At 42.6% G+C, this 16,350-nt stretch overlaps 1 protein-coding gene across 2 annotated transcripts in view; it reads left to right on the plus strand.

Moving 5' to 3' along the window:
• Positions 1 to 16,350, plus strand: part of TEC (tec protein tyrosine kinase) — a 126,065-nt gene that overhangs the window by 375 nt on the left and 109,340 nt on the right. The window contains exon 1 of one of the 2 annotated variants that reach the window (XM_029946078.1): positions 7 to 48. The exons of the other annotated variant lie outside the window; for it this stretch is intronic. The gene's annotated coding sequence lies outside the window, so the exon portion shown is untranslated. Of the gene's footprint in view, positions 1 to 6; positions 49 to 16,350 lie in introns of those variants that run through there. 2 annotated transcript variants of the gene reach the window in all.

A 16,350-nucleotide genomic window follows, 5' to 3' on the forward strand; every position in this document is an offset into this window, starting at 1 on the left:
GGACTTCATACCGTCCGCGACTCCGCGCACTCTGCGCGCGCCAGCCAGGTAAGGACGCCGCGCGCGGGTGGGCAGGGACGGCTCGGGGGCTGCGGGATCCGGGCAGGCAAGGGTCGGGACCGGCGCGAGGCGAGAGGTGGCTTCCACAAGCCCAGAGACTGACCTGCCCTGGGATGAGAAAGATTTTGTCCCCAGCGCGGCGCGGTGAGCGCGGGCCTGCCACGCCAGGTGAAGAAGGATCCGGGTCCCCTTCGGCCCGGGAAGAAGGGACAGGTGCGCGCTCCCCCGGAGCTGCACCTTCCCGGCGGCCCGCGCCTCTCTGCCTCTCGAGTTCAGGCACAGGTCTCTCCCGAGGAGCATCCGCCCCCTTTCTCTTTGGGTCCCTGGGCTGAGGCCGCCCCGCGTCAAAGTTCAGCGCTGGGCACTTCCCAGCTGCGTGGCCAGGTTGGTTCCTCCTCTCTGATTGGGTGGCAGCACAGTCTCAATTGAAAGTTGGCACCGTCGACGGAGACATTCCACAGTTGTACGTGTCCGAGTGCCTCACCCCACCAAAATCAATTTTTTTTTTTTTAAAATCTGGGAAATTGTTTCAATCTTGAAAACGGGTTCGGTGAATACATGTATTGGAAAAACCAGGATCTTGACCCGGGAGTGTGCACTTTTTCTTGGATCCTAAATTTCCTTTTGGTCTGAATTCTTTTTTTCATGGAAGAATAATAATACGTTTCCGTGTACCAGGTTCAGAAACAGTCTCATCTATTGTCATTCTTTGGAAACTGGAATGTTTGATTAGAAGGGTTGACCTCAGTCTCAACTGGGAACAACAGGATGGGCTGGTGGCTGAGCGAGTTTCAAGGTTATTCAAAATAGTTGAGCGTTTTGAGCATATACCCTGTATTTTTCCAGTGAGTGCCCATTTTCCTTTTAGGAAATTCTGAGAATTTAATCTCTGTGAGATGATTCTTCCCTAAAGAGCCGAGGAGGAAAAAACATCCTCAACAAACCAGCGGGTTTCCCAATTAAGTTTAGGATTTAACAGGTTGATTTGTGACACTGGTAGTGCCTTAGTCAGCAAGAGTCACATGTAGTATGGAATATCATGATTTATATGGAGAAAAGAAAGTATGCTGTAATTTTCTCATCATGTACGGGAAAGTATTTTTTAGTTCGGTTACATTTTCAGTGTTTAGGCAAGACCTGTACTTTCCCCATACCTCAGTTAATCTGATCAGTATATCACTATTCTTGGCAATTCATGATGCTTACTGCCATGTATTTATGCTAATGAGTTTGATTCTTCTCATAAGGGTGTGTATGTTTTGGTTTTTGGAACTGTATTGGGCAGGTGTTGTAAACACATGCTAAGCGAAATAAGTCAGGCAGAGAAGGACAGATACCATATGTTTGCACTCATAGGTCTAACAGGAGAAACCTAACAGAGCCATAGGGAAGGGAAGGGGGAAAGAGAGTTGGGGAGAGAGAGGAACACTGAAACTGGAGGAACCGAGGGCTGAAGGGGGAGGGGGTGGGGGGAAGGGAAAGGGGGGTGATGGCCACCAAGGAGGGCACTTGGGAAGAGCACTGGGTGTTATATGGAAACCAATTAGATAATAAACTATATAAAAAACCATGCAATCAGTGCTGTGCTTTAGTTGGCTAAACCTTTGCTCCACATAGGTCCTTGAACTAAAATTTTCACAACTTCCCAAATAGAAAAGAATCTAGAATATTAATGTATGGTCTAGCACGTTCAACCTGTTTACTTATTCTGTACTAAGCCAGTCATCATGTTATCTCAGCAGATGGTTACTCAAGGGCAGGGGCTATGTTTTATCAAATCATGGTCAAGCCCAGAGAATGGTAACCTTTGCTCTGTAAAGCTGACCTTTGACAGGGTGTTTGGAAGGGTTATGCTTGGGGAAGAATTGTCGGTCTCCCTGCCTTGCTCTGCATATCCAGAGTGCTAGGAGACTGAGCCTCCGGTCTCTAAGGTCACCTCTGCTTACAGGTTCTTCCAGGTTGCCGGGGTTGGTGCCTCCTCTCCCTGCCCTGGCTCTTCCAGCTTCCACCCCACTCCACCCCTCCCTGGATTCCTACCCTTAGGGAGAATCACCTTATTGTTCAGGGCAGAGAGACTAGGTCCACATAGTTTGCACAGGGGTGTTGACTCTCAGCCTAGTGCTGGGTGCCCTGTGGATGCTTAGTAAATACCTATTGAGGACAATGTCACTTATTTCGGAGCCCGTATTCTCTCTTGTTATTTAGTCTACAGAGGCAAAAAGGAGTGAGGTTGAACGCAGATCAATCATTTTAGGGGCCAGCTGCCTTGGTCGGCTTAGTGTCGTAAGGGGGACATTGAAATCTGTTAGGAGTGAGGTTGACAATGGTTGTTGGCAATTGGAAGGTTATCTTGTACCGTGTGATGTGCTGTGAGAATAGCTTTGTTGAAAACAACCCCAGAAGAGAGGGACTTGGTAGTTATCTCCACCTGGCCTTGCCTTTCTGTCTCTGCCCTAGCTCAACCTCCTCTTCCCTGGTTGGATTATAACTATTACCTTTCTCACCACATTTGGTTGCTCAGAGCTCAGATGACCACAGATATTGTGGCCTAGATGTAGAAAATTACATTTTCTATTATTTGGGAAAAACAAGGATGGAATTTTGCTAAATTGTTATTAGGGAGACAAAGCAAAAGCAAGTAAATGTAAAAATGCCTGGGCATAGAAGTCTGTGTGTGTGTGTGTGTGTGTGTGTGTGTGTGTGTAGTTTTAAGTTAAAAAAAATGTTTATTTTGAGAGAGAGAGAGAGAGAGCGTTCGAGCATGAGAGCATGAGTGGGGGAGAGGCAGAGAGAGAGAAGGACAGAGAAAATTCCAAGCAGGTGCCATGCTGTCAGTGCAGAGCCTGATGCAGGGCTCGAACCATGAAATGAGATCATGACCTGAGCTGAAATCAAAGGTTGGACGCTTAACTGGAATGAGCTACCCAGGCACCCCAGTTTTAAACTTTAAATTTAAATTACATTTCTCTCTAGAAACAACCACTTGTAATTCTTTGAGCTGGTTATTTTGGTTATTTGTTGCTTATAGTTGCTACTTCTTGAGTTTTGCAGTTTGAGGCTTTATCTGTTGACTTCCCACTATGGAAGAGGATGACGTGGCTCCCTTTTTCCTCTCACCCCCAGCCCAACCACAGCTTCCCTAATTTTCCATCCTTGTAGTAGTTAAACCGGAATTTTGGCTAGATCAGTATACATGGCTAAGCCAAGCATAGCTTTCTGTTTTCTTTGAAGTTTATCAGTGCTTTGCTCATTTACTTAGTTTCTTACATCCTCATTGTTAATGCTCTGGCCAAGAAATCCCTTGGCCAGATTTCTAAAACTTGCCTCAGATGCGTCAAGTATTCTATTAATTTCATTTTCCTGAAGAAGTTGCCCCTGAGCCTCCTGGCTTGCCCTAATGTGGCTTCATCTTCATCCCAGGGTTCTTCCTCATTTCTCTCCTCTTAACCTGTAGCACATGTCCTTCTCTATCTTGGCACAGTCCTTTGTTTTGATAGAGCACAGGCTCAAAGAGCTTCTTGGAAAAGATGGATGGGATATGTATATGTATATACATTTTTTTGACAGTGAATGCATGGAAATAGCTGTTTTCTACTGACAATTGATAATTTAAGACTTGGGGATGGAAGTTTTGAAAGCATTGTTTTATTGCCTTCTAGGTTGTGCTGTTGCTACTGAGAAATTTGGAACTGTTCTGATTCCTCAATTTTTGGCATTAATTTGTGTATAGTTTACAAATCTACTGAGTCCTTTATATAAGTTTATAGAATTTTCTCTTGGCCTCCACAATCCTGAAATTTCACGATGCTATGCCTTGGTATTGGTCTACTTTCATCCATTGTGCTGGGCTCTTTGAATCCTGAAACTTACATCCTTCAGGTTTGGGAGATTTTCTTGAATTAACTCACTGATAATTTCCTCCTCTCCATTTTCTGTGATGTTCCTTCAAAAACTCTTATGGTTTGTGTATTAGATATTTTGGAGTGGGCCTCTAATTTTCTTATATTTTCTTTCCTAGTATATATCTTTTTATTTCTTGGTTCTGCTTTTGGGGGAGATTTTCTCAATTTTATCATCTAGTTCTTCCACTGAGTTTTTAATAAGTATAATCATATTTTTAATATTTTAAATTAAAAGGTCTTTGTTTTTGAGCGTGTGTGTGTGTGTGTGTGTGTGTGTGTGTATGTGTGGTATATTGAGGGAAGAAAAAATTCTTCTCTTCCCTCAAGATCTTCTAGATGGACTAAGAATTAAATTTAAATGAGACAGATTAACAGGAGAAAAAAAACCCTGTTTTATTTTGTATGCAGAGGCCCAATTATGAAATTGAGACCTAAAGAGATGATGAAGCAGGCAGCCAAGTTTTTATATTTTTGAGACAGAGGAACAAAAAATCAGTGAGGAATTGACAAAACAAAGAATATTTTGGGAACTCCAATTAGTAAAGAATTCTAGTCAGAAATGAGTAAAAACTAACAGGGGTTGTTTCTACAACCTTCTGGGTTCCAAATTTCCCATCTCTGGAGATAAGGATGTCTTTTTACCTCCTGGTGCAGGGAGGGTACCTTTCACTTGGGAGATTTATTTCATGCTTTCAGGGGACAGCGGAGGGTCTGGTGTTCTTTTTGCCTAGGCAAAGAGTAACTTTTATTCCTAAGTAACTTTTATTTAAAGTAATCAACATGCCAAAGTGGCATATTTTGTGGTGGCCTGCCCTTGGCCCCTTCAGTATTAGTTTTTTTTTGCTTTTATTTTATGGTTTCAGGGTCTTATCTGTCTTCTCTCTCTGCAGAGTTTACTTTTTTTGAAAGTTTTTTTTCCCTCCTTCACAGATTCAGCCTCCCCATGGTGCGTTTGCTTACTTATTTGTTTGGGTCTCTTTTGTGTTAGAGACTTTCCTCATATTCCTAATACCCTGTGGTGTCCGCTCCCGTTTGAGTGGGGGATTAGGAGCTGAAGTTGTGTGTGGGCTTGTTGACTGGGAACTTCACTGTCAGGTGATCTGGCTGGGGCTTTTATTTGGAGAAACTGATGTCATTACCTCTTGGTCCACTGAGAGTCCTCTCAGGAAAGGCTCTTCCATTCTTTTCCTGGACAGTCGTGGAGAGCGTGGTTGCCAGAGATCTGGGAACTAGGTGGAGAAGAAGGCTGGAAGTCTCAGCATCCATATGTTCATATAACCCCTCCTCCGTGTTTCCAGGACACCTGAGCTGTGCCTGACACACCCCATTCCAGAGACCTTCTCTTTTACCTTCTCTGGGAGAGGAGGTGGGAAGACACTCCCGGTGTTTTTGCAAGGATAGGCAGGGGGTGATCACCCAACTGCTCAGAATGGCCGAAGGGATACAGAACATCCAACTGCTTTGTAAAGTTCAGCTCTCCTTATTTTAGCCCACCCCTCTCCTCACAGAATGTCTAACTGCCTTGAACTTTGTAGCATTTTGAAGATACTATGGTACATTCAGGTTATTTCTTTTTAAATTTTTTCTCATTTGTTTATTTTTTGAGAGATAGAGTGAGACAGAGCATGAGCTGGGAGGGTCAGAGAGAGAAGGAGACACAGGATATGAAGCAGGCTCGCATGTGCTGTTAGCACAGAGCCTGATGTGGGGCTCGAACCCACCAACTGTGAGATTATGACCTGAGCCAAAGTCAGACGCTTAACCGACTGAGCCACTCAGGCGCCCCAGATTCAGATTATTTCTTGACTTCCCTTCACCCCACCAAAATGCTTTATTCTTTTCTCTTTTTTCATTCTCTCCATCTTTGTGGGTTTATACATTAAAAAAAAAACAAGTCATTTTTTGGTCATTTTATTGGGTTTTCAGGAGGGAGAGAAAGTAGAAGGTTTTGTTCAGTCTGCCATTGTTGCCTTCCCCCAGTCTCCACTGAGACTAGTGTGGTTCAGCCATGACGTTATGCTGCTATTTTCTCGCCTTTACCAACAGTAAACGTTCCTTGACCAGTCCAAGCATATTCTCTCATGGGTTCACCCCGTTTAGACCTCAGGTTTCTTCTACTACCACTCTAAGCATCCATGACAATCATAGTTGTCATGGGAGGCACAACCTCCTTCTAGACTTGCTTGGGTAGTAGATAGCTTACTGGTCATAGAGCCCTTGTTCTCCTTTCTCCAATTCACTTTTTAAGGACTCCTTCTATCCCCTTGGCCTCTGACTGTCCTACCTTTCAGTGAAGCTCGTCTTCTGTAAGTCTGATGTTTTAATCTGAAAGGCAGGCCTGGTGTCGTTGGTGGCCATGTGGCCTCAATGGAAGTTATCATTTCCTTCTGGAGGCCAAATTATCTCACAATTGCCTTACCAGCAGAAGCATCCTCACTTCCTGTTTCAAAGCTCATGTCTTTCTTGGAATGTACACCAAGTTCCTGTTTCTGGCTGGGCTGAACAGAGATGACTGATCTGCCCAGTGCCTCATGGATGGTCACAACTTTCCTAACCTCCTTTAGCAACTGAGTCATTCCTTAGGCTTTTTTAATTCAGTGTGCAGCCTTCTGCCCTAGTAGCTTGACAGCATCAATATGACTATGTGCTTAACACAGAGGAATGATGACGTGTCAACTTCCACTGAAGGAGGAAGAGCATTGTTCCCAAACCATCTTATCTGTGCAGAAAAAGCAAAGCTCTGTACTCCCATGATGGTGCCTACGCATTGGGAATACAGAAAACACCAGTGCTGGCAATTGCTAATTGGAGTGGGTGCCGGAGTGACTTGCTCTCCGGGAGATGGCAGTGAAGGATAAGATGGTTAGGAAACACCCATTCAGTTGGAGCCCACCAGGTACCATTATGAATGAGAACAGGGCCAGTGGGAATAACTGCAGTGCTCAGTCTTTCCTCCGTGCTTCCACAGCGATTCTTCCCTTTTCTAAATAGAACCTTCAAAGCCATTGCAACCTCTCTTTTCACACAGTATAGTTTTTCTCTAATGTATGAAGTGCTTCTCTGAAGTTCTTTTTGTCTTCTTAGCTAGACTGTAAACTCTCCTAGGGAAGAATGCAATGCCTAATAAATACTTGATAAACGTACCAAATGAATTTTTTCCAGATAATTGTGGACACTTGGCAGTTAGGGAGGGAAAAAGATATTTGGTTGTAATTATCCAAGTTGGACTCAATAGCCTAAATACATTAAATTCATTAAAATTTTTTTTAAATGTTTATCTATTTTGGAGAGACAGAATATGGACAGGAGAGGGGCAGAGAGAGAGAGAGAGAGAGAGAGACACTGAATCTGAAGCAGGCTCCAGGCTCCGAGATGTCAGCACAGAGCCTGATACGGGGCTCGATCCCATGATCTGTGAGATCACGACCTGAGCTGAAGTTGGACACTTGACTGAGCCACTCAGGCGCCCCATTAAATTCTTGATTAGACTCTCACTTCACTTTGGCTATGTAGACTGAAACAGAATATTCAATTTAAGTTTTCTTAAGCATATTGTTTTCTGTAGTACTTAGAAATATTTCTCATTGAAAACATTTCTTTAAAATTTAAATGTTTATTTGTAAGAGATGTAACTACATGTCATTTGTTTTTGAAGGTTAAAGCTTTTTTTTTTTAAGTTTATTTATTTATTTTTGAGGGAGAGAGCAAGGGAGGGACAGAGAGACACACACACACAGACAGAGATAGAGACAGAGACAGAGAGAGAGAAAGAGAAAGAGACAGTACAGAGCCTGACGTGGAGCTCAAACTCACAAACCAAGAGATCATGACCTGAGCCGAAATCAGGAGTCAGATGCTTAACTGACTGAACCACCCAGGTGCCCCTTGAAAGTTAAAAGCTTTTGAAATGATTAGCTACAGATTACCAAAGTGACAGACTTTAAACTGTCTTCTACTGTAGGAGATACCTCTAATGTAGAACTCTCTGCCAAATATCCTACTCCCTTTATCTTTAATTTTTGTGAAGTTCTAGGCTGACTTAATAGGAAAAGATTTTAGCTGCTTCTCTTTATCCTGAATAGAGTTCCAACTATGTCTTTGTGTTACTCTTTTCTTTGGAAACTCTCAGGTCCTCATGTACCCCCAGTATTATGTTTCAACCACAACATGTGGAATCTTCACATGACTGCCCCAAATATGAAATTGCGGCTGTTCTTTTCCCTACAAAGGAGTGATTTAAAGACTTATTTTTCTGCAGATATAATTTCAGTGTGCAGTAAAGTTTGTTTTTTGCTATTGGGGTTATTTTTGGTTCACAGAAGGCAGTTGGCTTTCTTTTGATTTTCCTACCTTGACTGAGAAAGATGCCTGATCCTTTAACCATGCAGAGAAACAGAAATGCAATTTAACTGAATTTATGAATGTTTTTAGGTATATAGGTTTAGGTATGAATGCTTTTTAATTGTTTTTTTTTAAAGGATTGCCAACTTACTTGTCACATATTTAAACCAGTGACAGGAATATTGCATTAAAGAATTCCTGTTGATAGGTTCAGGAGTTGTAGCTAAAAGAGCTCTTTGAGCTCAGCTAATGATGCATCCTCCTGCCTCCCTTAGACTAAGGATAAACCTCTGGCTGCCACAGAGATTCCTCAACCCCCAGTGTGCTCTTTGGATTCTCTCTGCCATCATTAAAAACAAAAAAAAAAAGTGTTCTTTTACACAGTCTTATATATTCATTGTTCAGAAACATAAACAATGTTGAAGCTATTTATAAAGAAATTAAAAGTGACCCCAAAACCATTCTGGAGAAAATCTTGGTGAATACCCCTCAGTCATCTCTATCATCATTTGTCTTTCTAAAGATCTTTGGCAACTTTCTAGAAAATAATTAAGGAGCATTGTGTGCAACTGTTTATACAACTCTAAGCTCTATAATCTTTATGTGTATATATATGAATATAAACAAACATACATATAGTTACTTTATGAGGTTATAATTCAGGCATAAAGTTCTTTGGGTAACCTTATTTCATAGAGGTATGTTTTGTAGGAATAATGATCACTTTTACTAGCTAGGTGATAGTCCTATTAGTATACAATGGTATTTTGAACCACTTCCCAATTGTACAATGGGGTTGTTTTCTTTTTTCTTTCCTTCTTTCTTTTTTTTTAAGTAGTGTTGTTCTACTTTTTTTTCCTTTTGGGGATTAGTTTTTGGGGAAGTATTTCTCAAAGTTCCACTCTGGGATTAAGGGTTTCTCGCTGTTAATCACTGTCAGAAGGACACAAAATAATTTGAAAAAACTCACTAGCTATATCCCTAAAGTTCCTGTTATCCTCTGTTTTGAACTTTTAGATCAACCGTATTTACTTTGTGTGGAGACACACCGTTTAGCTGGAGTTACTGAGGCCACGTTACGTACCAGGTTGTAGATCAGATAACAAAGCCAGAGTAACCCAGCGCGTCCATTTGCAGAGGCTGTGTTCTAGTTGGTAATGTCTGTGGCTCCTTTCATTTTGTCGGATGTGGTAGGAAAAGTGTCCAGGGATCAGTAACAAAAGGTGGAGAGGTTGTTATGGTGTCTGTGAAACAACGTTTGACCTCAGGACCTGGTCTAGGGTTCATGAACCTTTCTGTAGGCAGGGGAAGGCATCACACACCCATAGGGAGCTCCAACCCTTCCACCCATTTCCCCATTCTTGTGCTGCAAGAGGAAGTAGGAGGCGCAGGGCAGCCAGCAACATTAGGGAATTTTGCATTAATGTCTTTTCTGGGTAAAGAACTGGGGGCAGAGGACATTCCTATTCTGATTTTTCCCTCGACGTCTTCCTGTCTAAGGTTTAAAGCCTGGGCTAGATTTCTAAGTCAATCATTAACTGGTATTATATTCCCATGCCTCAGGTTTTCCACCTGCTAAGCAAAGCATAATGACACATAATTACCAATCCACTTCAGAAAGATTTGTGGCCTAATGCTTATAAAGGACTTTGAGCTTTTCAGAGTGTTTTATACACATTCATGTTAACGAGCTGGCTTGCTCTATTTAGCAAAGGGCATCTATGTTATGCCTATTTTAAAGCTGAGAAAAGTGAGCCTCAGAGAGGGTAATAGCTTGCTGAGAATCAGAGGGTACATTTAATGTACTTTCTGTAGAATTTTTCTTGGACTTTGTACAACTAGTGGAGACTAAAGTAAATTCTGCAGGAGCATGTATGTGTTAGAAAAGTGGATCTTACAGTTTTTAAGCAAATGCAATCTTTGGGGGGATAGGCCTAGGCTACTCCTTTGTAAGGGGGAGTTATGTGTGACACACTCACTGGAGTTTTTTTTTTTTTAGGTTTTTTTTTTTTTTTTTTTGACATTTACTTATTTTGGAGAGACAGAGAATGAACAGGGGAGGGGCAGAGAGAGAAAGAGACAGAATTGGAAGCAGGCTCCAGGCTCTGAGCTAGCGGGCTGCACAGAGCCCAATGCGGGGCTCGAACCCATGAACCATGAGATCATGTCCTGAACTGAAGTCAGACGCTCAACTGACTGAGCCACCCAGGTGCCCCTCACTGGAGTTTTTAAAGAGCATGAGCTAATTATGGAAGCTAGAGATAAATTGTGATTTTCAGAGTAACTTTGAAAAGACTCCGCACAAAGGCTGTTAAATACATTGAGTCAGGGGGAGTTTGGGAGAAATGTTTTTTCCCCAAAACAGGTGGGGTGGGCAAAGGAAGAATAAAGGGTAGGCATCGATGGATATTTCCTAGGACACAAACGTGAGTAAACTAGAATCATTATTATTTTTTTAAAAATAAATGATGTAGAGGAGGGAGTACACAGTGTGAACTCCAAGTTTACTGGCAGCATGAACATATTGGGACACCATAAGGTCAAACTGCTGGTCTCAGGTCTATGCAGTGGTGAGGAGTGCATGTAGGTGAAATGAGTCCTTGTGTATATGCAGGTGGACATTGCAGTTTTATTACTCAAGAAGGAGATTCAGAACTCAGGACTCCTGAGATCAAGAGTTGCATGCTGTAACTACGGAGCCAACCAGGTGCCCCTGTAAACTCTTAACTGAAGAGATTCACTAAGCCTATGACTTGGAACAAGAAAGCTAACTAAATCTTAGGTGTTGTTACAAATAATTCAGAAATGTCCTTTTACCCATTTTCAGGTTTCAGCATCTAAGACAGTTTTATCAATGTACCTTAAAGACATTAATGGACCACAAAAGAAGCAAATAGATCTATCGGTAGCCCATAAGATTGAGTAAAATATCCCCACTGAATTCTTCGGCTGAGAAAAATAAACACTGAGCAGACATATGGACAGGGTATGCCCTATAATACCACGGCAAGCAGAGCTCAATGGTACGGGGAGACCATTCATTTGCACCTTGTTTATTACCAAATAATACTGTCTACCTGCTCCCAATAGTTAATGGTTTGGGGCACATGTGATGTGGCAGGCTCCATGTGGAGCTCTTTACATGGCTGAGCTCATGTAACCCAGCCTGCAACCCAGTGAAGTGGGCAAGGTCATTTCCAACATTCTGCAGATGAAGAGCCTGGAGCTCGGAAGTTCAGGGGGATGTGGTTTTAGTGGTGGAACCAGACATGAGAACAATGCAGTCTGACTCCAGAGGATACTTTTATAGCTCTGCTGAGTACACACACTGAGCTAGGCTCCTCTCCTCTTGTTATTTTCTGGCCAAGAGAAATGGACAACCTAGAAGAAAACATAAAGGCCCCCTTCAAACGAAATGAAAGCAACTGGTTCCTCTGGGTATCACTCCAAGCCCCTTAATCCTGAAGATCCGAGGATGTCTTCACAGCAGCACTATTGACTAGAAATGTTCTGTGAGCCAGAAAATTTGAAAGTTCCTATTGGCTATATTAAACAAGCAAAATGCAGTAGGTGAAATTTGTTTTAATAGTGTATTTTATGTAGCCCAGTATATAAGAAACGTTTTCAAATCACCATGTAATCATATAATGATTATTAATTATAAGATACCAGTACGCAGGAGCTTGATACGAGCCATACCATGCAGTAGAGTGCAATGCAGTCCAATGTCTTATGTAGCGCAGTAGATAAAGTAAAATGCAGTCCTACCAAACAGTAAACTTTTGGTTAATGAAGAAATATTTTATACTGCTTCAATTTTAAATTTTGAATCAAAATTAAGTAAAATTAAAGATTTAGTTCCTCATTTGCAGTAGCCACATCTCAAGGGCTCAATGGCTATTTGTGGCAAGTGACTCCAATACTGAATGGTGCAGCAGAAGTTATTCTCTGTCTCTAAAGGCCGAGGGATTCCCGGATACTCTATCCCCACCCCTATATCCTGACTCCTCTCAACCCCCAGGCTCAACTTCCTTACCTCTGACTGGGGCCATCATGTACCGTTGTGCAGGTTATGCACTGCACAACTCTGGGATATCATTCACATTGTAGATGTAGTGGATTTGTTTGTTTACTGTGACAGGGTTTTGGAAGGTGGAAGTAAAGGTTTTAAAGGAAGAGACACTTTTTCTTTTCATGCAAAGGTATTTTTTTGGGAGGTGATGGTAGTTCCTTTGTTCCTTCTTAGCATTCTAACAGTTGGGCCCAGGCGTTGTTCTCTTGCATGCTCAGTACCTTCCCAGTGCCCACAGCCTGTGGCTGAAAGTAATGAAGGGCTTCAATCAACATCTCCACCCCTACCCCCACCCCCCCAAATAATGCCACAAAGCTATGATAGCTCTTCATGGTAGGTGGTTTACCTTGGAGCCATATGTCTCTTATTCATGATTGTATCTGCCATGCCTGGCATACAGAGGGTGCTCAACTCATTTATTGATTTAAATTGTTTTCTCAGTGTTCACTTAGGCCCCCGTATTGTGTCCTGAGTTGCCCTTAATGAAACTTGACTCAGGGCTGATTTATCCAAGTGCTGATGTGGTTCCCTCTTTAACTGAGTCACAGCTCACCATTCATGTGGTCTTGTTTTAAATAATAATAATTGTCATTATTATTATTATTACTAAGAATAGCCACCATTTATTGATCACTTCGTGTCAAGCTTTGTGTCTAGTCATTTATATGCATGATTACATTTACTCTTTCCACACATCTCTAGGAGGTAGGTACTATTATTATCTCCATTTTATAAGGAGGAAACTGAGGCACAGAGAAATTAAGTAATTTACCTGAGGTCACATGGCTAGTAAGTGTCCAAGCTGAAATTTAAAACCAGTTCTGTCTGACTTCAAAGCCCTTCTGTGCTGGAAGTGTCAGAACTAGGCTTCTCTGTTGGTATCTGGGGCCTGACTGAAAAGTGGCTACACTGTAGTGGACTTAACTTATTTGCCCATACCTCCTTCCTTTGGGGAACTTCTATGCTGCCAGTTCGTGTGGTTTGGGTGGATGAGGGGGACACTAACCCCTGTGTTCGAGGAACAGGAAGCTAAGTCATGTGACTTAGCTTTGGCCAATCTGAGAAGTGTCTCCACCTGACCAATTGATTGGTTCAGAGCTTAGCATGTGACCCAGTCTTGCCCAATCAGCCTCCTTTTCTGCTCCAGCTAGGAAAGGAGGCATTCTTTTTTTCTGGGATTTTTTTTTTTTTCCTAGTAGAGTAATGTAACCCGGAGCTCCTGGTGACCATCTTTTACTGCTCTGTGGAGGAAGCTCTTTGGAGTAGGAGCGAATCAACGAGGCCAGCGTGCAGTGAGACGTAGCACTGAGCAGTGGTGGGAGCACAGACAACCTCGTTTAAACCCCAGGATTCAGATGAGTCTGAAGCAGCCCAAGACTGTTTGGTTTTATGAGCCAGTCCATTCCTTTTGTTGTTGTTGTTGTCTGTTTAAATCAAGTTATTTGCAGTTGAAAGAGCCTTGCCTAATATACAGACTTGCCAGAAGGTCAATATTTTTGTCTTGGATTCCTCTTTGCCATTCTGTATCTACCCTTTGGATGAGTCCACTTCTTCTTGGGCCTTGGTGCCTACTGTTGCCTACATCTTGCCTGGGAGCCTTTGATCCCCGCAGACTCTGTACATATTCAGCATGCTTGTTCTTTTTTAGGTCTCTGAGCCCTGCCCTTAGAAGGGAGATGCCACACCCAACCCCTCCTCACCGCTCGCCCCATCTCTTCCCCCATGGCAGAGCCCACACACAGGGATGAGTATTAGGCTGTGAGTACAGCATTGGAGAAATCTGTTTTTCGTAGACATTTCAAAATTACCATCAACCTACTTTTGAATGCTGATCAAAGATTGTTGAATGCTTAACTCATCTGGCCTCTGACACTGTCTGGGATCTGAGCCAGCTTAGGCTGAGGCTTTGCCTCTTATCCCCAGTTTCTTGGCTCCTAGCCTTTCTGATCAGCTCTCTCCTAAATAATCTCAACTCCCCTTTGATTCTGAACTTCTATTCTTCTGCTGGCTTCCTTCCCAATCTTTCCGGCGGTCCTCCGAGGGCATTGTTCCATTGTGAATCAACACTCCCACACCCCAGCCTCCTCACATGATGAGAACATTCCCTTCTATGTAGCTCTCTCTGCCGTAGCCTTCTGGCCTCCCTTTGCTGTTTTCTTTTTTAGAGGTAAAGCCTTCCAGGCAAATACCCTCCTGGTCTCATTTTGCCACCAATCTCTTGATTTCCCTGATAGACTCAGCTGGTTCACTGTCTTCTCTCCAAACGCTGCCATCTCTGCGTTCACATACACAGCTAACCTGATACCTGTGATCAGTTATCCAATTGCCTTGGGCTGGTTAAAGGGAACAGTTAATTGTGGCAGGAGTGGAAAATAAGGGAGACTTCATGAAAGAGACGACCTGTGGTCAGGACCTTAAAAAATGAATGGCATTTCAGCTTTTAGGCAGAGAGAACAACTCAAGCCAAGGTGTGGAGATATGGAAAAGTGTATTTACTTTGTCAAGCACTTGGAAATACATGGTAGGAAGGGAAGGGGGAACCCAAATTGGGTCTTACATGATTATAGTTACTTTAGATTAAGGAATGGCTTTAAAGAGAGTCCAGTGTGGCAAGTGCAAGAGAAGGAACAACCTTTATTATAAAAGGAAGAAGTATTTTGAAAAGTTGCAGGAGTGGGATGATACTGTAGATTACCAGATTGAGATGTTGGGCTGGTTGGAGAAAGGGAAGGGGATTAATTAAAGCAGTTGAACAAAGTTCATAAGATGACTAGGGAGGTAGAGAGAAGAGATGGTAGAAGAAAAACTGGAAGGACTTGCAGAGCAGACTGGTTCTGAGGAGATGGAGCAGGGCAGAGAAACCACGCAAGACATGTGCCGCACAGGGGACAGGAGAGTGGGGGCCCTGTCTGGTGGTGCAAGATTTGGAGGTGGAGGAAACAGCTCAGACCAGATATGAATCAAATTAGTTGGCCTTTTATTACGTTAATGTGTAAAGAGTAAGAGACCTTGTCTCTTTTATGATGGTGAAAATGACTGAAATTATCTAAGCTTAACAGGTTTCTCAAACTGTTTTATAGACTACTACAACTCTGGGAGGTGTTAATAAGGTTTAAGGGACATAGAGTGAGGTCTGTGATCAAATAAGGCTGGGAAGGCCAGCATTCTGTATGATTCACAGAGCCTGTTCATGTAGAAAGGGCTCTGAGGAACGCATATAAGAAACTAGTTTGATATTGTGTAATACAGCCTTCCCCAAATATATTTGTTTGTTTATTCATTCATCCAAAAACCTGTGTTAAGCACATCTTATGAGAGTATGTTTTATTTTGTTTTTGGTTTAAATACATGTGTTTTTGTTTTATTTAATTAAAGTCCAGGTGACACACAATGTTACATTAGTTTCAGGGATACAGTGTAGTGATCTGACAACTCTACATGTTGTGCTCTGCTCACTGCAGGGATAGCTACCATCTGTCACCATACAACACTGTTACAATCCACTGACTCTGTGCTGCACCTTTCATCCCCATGACTTACTCATACTGTATTAGGAAGCCTGTACCTCCCGCTTCCTTTCACCCATTTTGCTCATCTTTCCACCCCTGTTCTATCTGGAAACCACCAGTTTGTTCTCTGTATTTATGGGTCTGTTTCTTTTTCTTTTTAAAAAATTTTTTAAATGTTTTATTAATTTTTGAGAAAAGTGAGAGAGAGAAAGAGAGAGAGAGAGATAATGAACAGGGGAGGGGCAGAGAGAGAGGGAGACACAGAATCTGAAGCAGGCTCCAGGCTCGGGGTGAGGGGGGGGTGAGAGAGAGAGAGAGAGAGAGAGAGAGAGAGAGAGAGAGAGAGAGAGAGAGAATATGAATGAATCCTAATCAGGATCTGCACTGACAGTGTGTAGCCTGCTGTGGGACTCGAACTCATGAACCTGTGAGATCATGACCTTAGCTAAGATCAAGAATCCAATAC

The sequence above is a fragment of the Suricata suricatta genome, chromosome 1, assembly GCF_006229205.1.
Source record: "Suricata suricatta isolate VVHF042 chromosome 1, meerkat_22Aug2017_6uvM2_HiC, whole genome shotgun sequence".
Classification (NCBI taxonomy): domain Eukaryota; kingdom Metazoa; phylum Chordata; class Mammalia; order Carnivora; family Herpestidae; genus Suricata; species Suricata suricatta.